This window comes from Chroicocephalus ridibundus, chromosome 23 (genome assembly GCF_963924245.1).
Source record: "Chroicocephalus ridibundus chromosome 23, bChrRid1.1, whole genome shotgun sequence".
NCBI lineage: Eukaryota > Metazoa > Chordata > Aves > Charadriiformes > Laridae > Chroicocephalus > Chroicocephalus ridibundus.
The window spans coordinates 6,239,934-6,246,591 of record NC_086306.1 but is presented as its reverse complement, the minus strand read 5'-3'; the positions used below and the strand labels follow the sequence as shown (position 1 = coordinate 6,246,591).

The 6,658-nt window shown below is 67.1% G+C and overlaps 1 protein-coding gene across 2 annotated transcripts in view; it reads left to right on the top strand.

Moving 5' to 3' along the window:
- The first annotated feature begins 648 nt into the window (after positions 1-648).
- The window catches only part of FGFR1 (fibroblast growth factor receptor 1), a 29,659-nt gene continuing 23,649 nt past the window's right edge, over positions 649-6,658 (top strand). For both annotated transcript variants that reach the window (XM_063358537.1, XM_063358536.1), the window contains exon 1: positions 649-913. The gene's annotated coding sequence lies outside the window, so the exon portion shown is untranslated. The remainder of the gene's footprint in view (positions 914-6,658) is intronic.

Sequence of the window (6,658 nt, the reverse complement as noted above, 5' to 3'; positions counted from 1 at the left end):
GGAGAGTACAGAAGACAGGCTGGGTTCACTGGCCTGGCAATATCCCACCCTGCCCTCCGGCCTGGGGACCCGGCGCGGTCCTGGCTGAGACTGAGCAGACGGCGCATGTGCTGACAGCACATGTAGAGAGTTTTTGGGGTGCTCTGTGTCCGAGCTGCCATGTTCCTGCTCCAAACCTCGGTGAAAGGCTGCCTGGTGTACACGGCCGGGAAGGGCAGGGACTGCAGCAGCGGTGGTTCCCGCATGGCTCCCAGGAAGGTTTTGGGTCTGGCAACCCTTTAAAAAGCAGCTCACAGAAAGTGGGTGCCCTGGGCCTTGCTTTGCAGAAGGGCTGGGTGCCGGGCAGGGAGAGCGCTGGGATGCAGGTGATCCCTTCACCCCCACCTGCCCCACAGGGCCCGAGCCTTCCCCGCGGAGGCGAGCATCCCGCCGGGCACGGCGAGCAGCCTGGGCTGCTCTCGGGGCGACAACCGCCCCCAAAACCCAGCGGGGACCCCAGCGGTGAGGCTGCCGGCAGCCCGGGGTCTCCGGGGAAGGCGGGCAGCCCGGCGGCGACTACAAGCCCCATCAGGCCGCTGAGGAGGAGGAGGAGGAGGAGGAGGGAGGGAGGAAGGCGGGGGAGGAGCCGGGAGGAGGCGGCGGGGCGGGGCGGGAGCGGCTCAGTCCGGCGGCGGCGGGCGCTCGGCGGGGACGCGGCGGCGTCGGGCAGCGGCAACGGCAGCGGCCGTCGGGGCGGCTGCGGCTCCGGGAGCGCCTCCCGCCGCCACCTCGGGGCCGGCCCCGCCATGGGGCGGCCGCTGTGAGCGCGGCGGCGGCGGGGCTGCGCCTCTCGCCCCGGCCGGGGCTCCCCTCCATTGTTCCCGGGAGCGGCGGGCACCGAGCCGCCGCCGCCGCCGCCGTCCGCGGGGCTCCGGTGAGTACCGACACCGCGCTCCGCCCGGGGCCGGCAGCGGGACGGCGGCGGGGAGCGGGACCGCGGGGCAGCGCTTTGTGCTCGGCGCGGATGGCGGCGGGGGCTCGATCGGGGACCTGGGGCCACCCCCGTCCCGCGGGGACCCTCCCCCCGGTGCTCCCGGGCCTCACCCCCCCGGTGCGCCCAGAGCCCCCCGGCGCGCCCATGGCGGGGCCGCTCGACGGCGGCCCCGGTTCGCGGGCACCGGGGCTGGGAGCGGCGCGGGGGGAGCTCCGGTTTTTGGGCGCTGGAGGTTTGCGGGCGCCGGGGGGCCCCCGGTTTGCGGGAGCTGGGGGTGTGCGGACGGCGGGGCGGTCCGGTGGGCGTGTGTCGGGGGCCCCGGGTTGCACCCCCCGGGGGCTGCGGAGGCCCCGGGTGGCAGCCGGAGCCGCTCGGCGGGCGGCAGTTTTGAAACGCGGTCGGTCCGAGCCCGTCCTTCGGGCCGAACCGGGGCTGGAAACCCCCCGCAGCCCCAGCCCCGGGGCGGGCGGCGAGCCGAGCCCCCTCCGGCTGCGGGGGAGCCCGGCCGGGGGCTGTTTTCCGAGTTGCTGCCTGGCCCATATTCCCGAAAAGTTGCTGAGCGGGAACCTCGCGGCTTCCAGAAGAAGGTGGAAAAGGAGCTGGGGTTGGTTTTGTTTAAGATTTCAGATCCTGGGCCGTTGCGGCGGCCACCGGGGACCGAGAGGCTGGGAATATCGTGGTCCTGGAGTTTTGTTCCCTTTGTGTGCGCTGCCCGCGAGGAGGTGGGGGACCCCGAGAGCCTCCTTTATCCAAACTCTCTGCGGGTCTCTGGGAATCGCCCTGGTTCGTGCGTGGCGAAGGCGAGGGGCGTGCGGCGTGGCGGCCCCTGCGATGCCCAGCTCTCTGCTGGGCCGACGCGCACAGCCCCAGTGCCCGGTTGGCTTTTGGGGGGCGGGTTTGGTTGCGGCGTTGGCGATTTTTGCTGTCGGGGCGGCGAGCGGCGGTCGCAGGCAGCCGGCCCCGCGTGGGGAAGGAGCAGAGCGTGTCCATGTTGGGCTTACGCCGAGGAGCGCTGAAGCCTCCCCGCCATTCCCTCCTCTGCCCGGATTGTTGGGTTACTGCCCCGTGCCTGGAGTGTCACGGCTGGCTGGCGCGGCTTCCTTCCCATCAATGTTTAAACCCCAACGCTGCGGTTCGCCCAGCTGCCCGCCTTAATAAAACAGGCGAGTTCAGGTCTGCCAGGGTCCCAGCGCGGGTGAAATCGGGATTTGCGCGGAGGCGGGGGTGTGCTCTGGCTGGGTGCAGACCAGCTGGCTGCGAGTGTGCGTGCGGGGCTGTGGGGGCGCGGGGGGCAGCCCCCCTGCCCAGCCCAGCCCCGGGGATGCTGCAGGAGCCCGGGCCCCGTGGACCGCTCTGGCTAGCAGCCATTTTCCCCACACAGGAGCACTTCCTCCCTTAATCTCTGTGGTCGCTGGCACGCACTGTTGCCTTTTCGTTGTGTTGCTCGGAGAGGATTAAAATAGTCCCTGCCCTGGCGGGGTGAAGGCGGGAGCAGAGCCCTTGCAAAAGCTGCATCCGTCGGCTCCGGGTTCGCTGCGCGCGAGGTGCCTGCCGTGGGAGCGCTGGGAAGGAGCCCGGGTTGCTTTCGGGTGTGAACTGGACGGAGCTCCCAGTTTATTTACGTGCCGAAAAATGTAAACTGGACTAGGAGCTGTATTGCCCCCAGCCCCAGCTGGTTTCCCCCTGGTGCCCCCAAGCCCTGGCTGCTGGAAGGGGCCACTCCGCTGGGGCTGGGTCACGGATGCTCGTCCCATCCCGGTGATTCAGCTTTCTCCCCTGTTGGGGACCTTCTGCTTCTGGGCACGAAGGCAGATGCCAACAGTTGGAGATACGCCTGCTGTGTGTCCTTCCCCTCCCAGCGGCTTTCCTAGCAAAACCCCATCCAGCTCCCTCCTGGGCTGATAACACGCCTCTGCCTCTTCCAGGGGATGGCAGGCTGCGGTTGTGTCCCAGTGTCCCTGTCCTGGACCAGTCCCCTCCCAGGGTTGGTGGTACCAGCCCGGTGCAGATTTTCAGGTACCAATTGATGCCCCGTAGATGTGAAAATCAAGCCCTTGGGCAGGGATCCCTGAATTTGAGGGTGCTTCTGAAACTGATTGGGTTTTACAGACATCTGTGTATGAGGCCGGGCCTTTCCCCATCCCTCCTGCCCCACATCCAGGCTCTCCCACTGCTGGATGCACGCAGTGAACGCCGTGCTTAGAGATGCCCCTGGTAGCTGCGAGGCTGCAGCACGCGTGGCCGGGAAGGGTTAACACAGTATGTGTGCTGCGCAGTTGGATATTTATTTTTCCAAGCATGCATCTGCTTTAGGCATTATAGTTTTTCCCTATAGTTACATTTGCAGTCGTGTTTGCTTTTTATTTCAGCAAATACTTGGTTCCTGACCCGAGCCGCAGGCTGGGGCAAGGAGCGCTGGGCGAGGGAAAGGCTTTTCTCCGCATCGCCCACGAATTTTGCCTTTGGCGTGCCCTTCTTCTTCCCCAAGGGCGCCTGGAGGGCTGCTTGTGTTGAGCCTCAAAGAAAAAACGAGTCTACTTTCTGTGGTTTTGGAGCTGGAGGGGATCTGTGCCAGGGAAGGGCTCCCGCTGGCAGTCACCACCCCTCGGCCCCGAGCTGGGTGCAGCCCCCGCCGTGGGCTCCCGAAGCCTTGCAGACCCGGGAGCCGAGCTCAGACTCTTCTCCCTGTTGGGTTTGGCCTTGCCGGGTTGTTTTTCTGCCGGCTGCGTTACAGGCTGGTTGATGGCGCCGAGGCACCCCGGTGCTCGCCTGCGCCTCCGGGACAGTGGTGGGTGCTGCCCAGGCCAGCTCTGCTCCAAGGGGGAGGTGGGGGCTGAGCTGCCCCGCTCCAGAGCCCCCCCAGCCCCACCGAGCCGGCCGTCAGCGGGGACACCCAGAGCCTGCTGCGGGGGGTCGATGGTACAGCATCCCGGGGAGCCCCAGGCTGGGCTCCCACCCCCGGGTACCCCCACCGGGCACCCTGCTCCGGCACCCGCTCCTGCTTTTGGCACCTCGGATGCATTCCTGGGGATGAGCCACGGGACGGGAAGGGGCTTCCCCACTCCACTCAGCTCAGAAACCTTCGGCACAGGCTGCTGGAAGGTCCCGTCCTGTGCCGTGTCCCCGGGATGGCTCAGCCCCGGTGACTCACGGCCATGGGAGAGGCGAGAGGGGAAAGTGCAGCCGGCGGGGTCCCCGAGGACAGCGGGGGAGACAGGTTACATGGGGCTGCTTCTCCTCAACGCACGGGCGCACAAAGGCGGCCGGAGAGCATCTTCCCGGGTGTGCGGGGAGCCTGTGCCCAGGTGGGCGCAGGGGTGTCCGTCACCGCTCCGAAATAGCCCCGTGGGTGTAATGGCCGGCTGTAATTGCAGCCTGGGAGGCAGGTCTGCGAGGGGCAGTCAGCCCTGGCTCCTCTCTCGCTGCTTCCATTTTTAGTCGTCAGAGTCCACCCCAGAGCAGTAAATTGCAGAGTGCCGGGGCCGCGGCAGTGGGGACGGTGCCCGGCGGGAGCCGGAGACCCCCCCTGCCAGCGCTGCCGTCCTCCCGAGCGCACGGTTTCCTGTTGGGATTCCTATAAAAGCCGTATAAACGCAGGGAAGAGCCATGCCGTTGTTCGCGCAGGTAGGAGCGCTCTCCCTGCCTCGCCTCCTTGCCGGCCGGGTGCAGGGGAGCCCCGGGGGGGCAGGGACAGGCGCTGGGGGGGCTCCCCGAGCTCCCTTTTCCCCTGGGAAGGAGGGGAGGGTCTGCGCTGCCCCGTCCCTTCAGCATCCTCTCCTCCCCGAGCAGCGGGGATTCCTGGGGTGCTGCAGAGCCTGCCCGGGGGGAGCAGGCAGGATGCTGGGTTTCACCCCCCCTTGGGCAGGACGCGTCCCTGTCCCGCGCCTGCCTGCTGGCACTGCTGCCACCGCCCCGTCTGCCGTGGCTCCTGCGTTCCCTCTGGATCTTGGCACGCATCCCTCCCTCCCAGTGACTCTCCCAGGCGCGGGGCAGCGCTGGGCTGCGAGCGCTCCCTACGCCATGGAAATATGCTGCTGTCGAGCCCCTGAATCAGCTGGAAGGCGCCCACTCCGAGGTGTATCTGGAGAAGGGCTTTGCTGGGTGCCGAGCCAGCACTGACTCATTTTTCAGGAACTGCCGCTTCTGGAGGCTCTGCGCTCCCCTCCCTCCATCCCTCATCCCTCCCTCCATCCCTCCATCCATCCCTCCCTCCCTCCCTCCCCTCGGCGCGGGGCCGGCTCGGGAGGCCCACGCAGACGCTCCGCATTAGGGCATGTTCCGGGGAGCATGTGCTGTCGATAAACAAAACCAATTAGAGACAGAAAATAATTTCCAGAAATACTGAAGACTCTTTTTTTTTTTTTTTTTTTTTCCATGAAGAATTCCACCTCCCCCTTCCAAACCCTGATAAATTGTTAACATTCGATAACTATTTTAAAGCGCGCTGCCTGGCGCCTGGGAGCGCTGGCAGATAACGCCGGTGTTTGCCGGGTGACGCTTTCCCCTGCCCGACGGCTTGTGTCAATACTTTGGGTCCCAAATGCTCCTGCGGTGGGCAGAGCCGGAGCAGTTGGGGGTGGGAGGAGGCAGCCGGAGCCCCCAAACCGGCACCTCGGCTGGGTTTCCTTGGGCTGCGGAGGCTGCTCGGGCGGGTCTGAGCTCCGCGCGGCACCCGGTGTTAAACCAGAGCCCTCTGGGGCTGGTGCTGGCGGCTTCTGAGCCCATCCCTGGAGAAAAGCTTCGGGCGAGGGGAGCGAAGGGTCTCGCTGGAACAGGAGAGGCGGCGGCCGGGTGTCCGGAGCTCCGACGGAGCAAGTGCGTGGGGAGGATGAGTAGCGGCTTATTACTCACTACGATTATTACTCAGTGTTTTTAACAGCGCACGTTTTAGGCAGGCGCCTTATGGCAAAAGGAAGCGCTCGTTCCCGAGGCAGGTGGGGAACGGCTCCGCGCGGGGCTGCGGGAGCAGGAGCCGGTGGAGAGAGGAACCGGGTGAGCTGTGGATACTGGGCGAGGGCTCCGGGGCACGGGGGGACGGCCGCTCCCTGGGGAGGTGCGCTGGCCGCCCCAGCCTGGAGGAGGGTTTTGGGGATGGTATCATCCCCTCCACACCCTGCTCCTTCCTCTTCTCCCGGAGCATCCGCCGCCAGCAGTGCCCTGGCCGGAGCAGCGCGGCCGTGCTCGGGTTGTGCAACGAACTGGGCAGGGATCTCGCCGGCGAGCTCTTCGGCAAAGCCCAGCGGGACCATTAACGGCGGCCAGTGTCAGGACCTCCATCCCAGGCGCCTGCGGAGTCACAGATGTGTCGCGGGGGTGGAGCGGGGCCGGGTGGGGGGGCGTTCGTTCGCATCCACACTGCTGGAAACAGTTGGCCAGGGGCGGCTGGGCTCGGGCTTTGGCTCCGGCGTCCCCCTCGGACGTGTTTTGGCAGAGCTCCACGCTCCCAGCATGGCGGGGAGGAGGGATGAAGGCCATGGAGGGCACATCCCCGGGGCGCCCTGAGCCAGGATCGGGCTCCGCTGGGTCTCCCTGGGCCAGAACCCGGCTCTGATGCCTCCTGGCGCGGAGCGGTGCCCTGGCAGGGGAAGGGGACGGGGACGCGAGGGGACGGGTGGGCTGGAGAGCCCGGCTTGAGAGCTGGCAGGGACAAGAGCGAATTGCAGTATTGGCCGTGGAAGCCGGGGG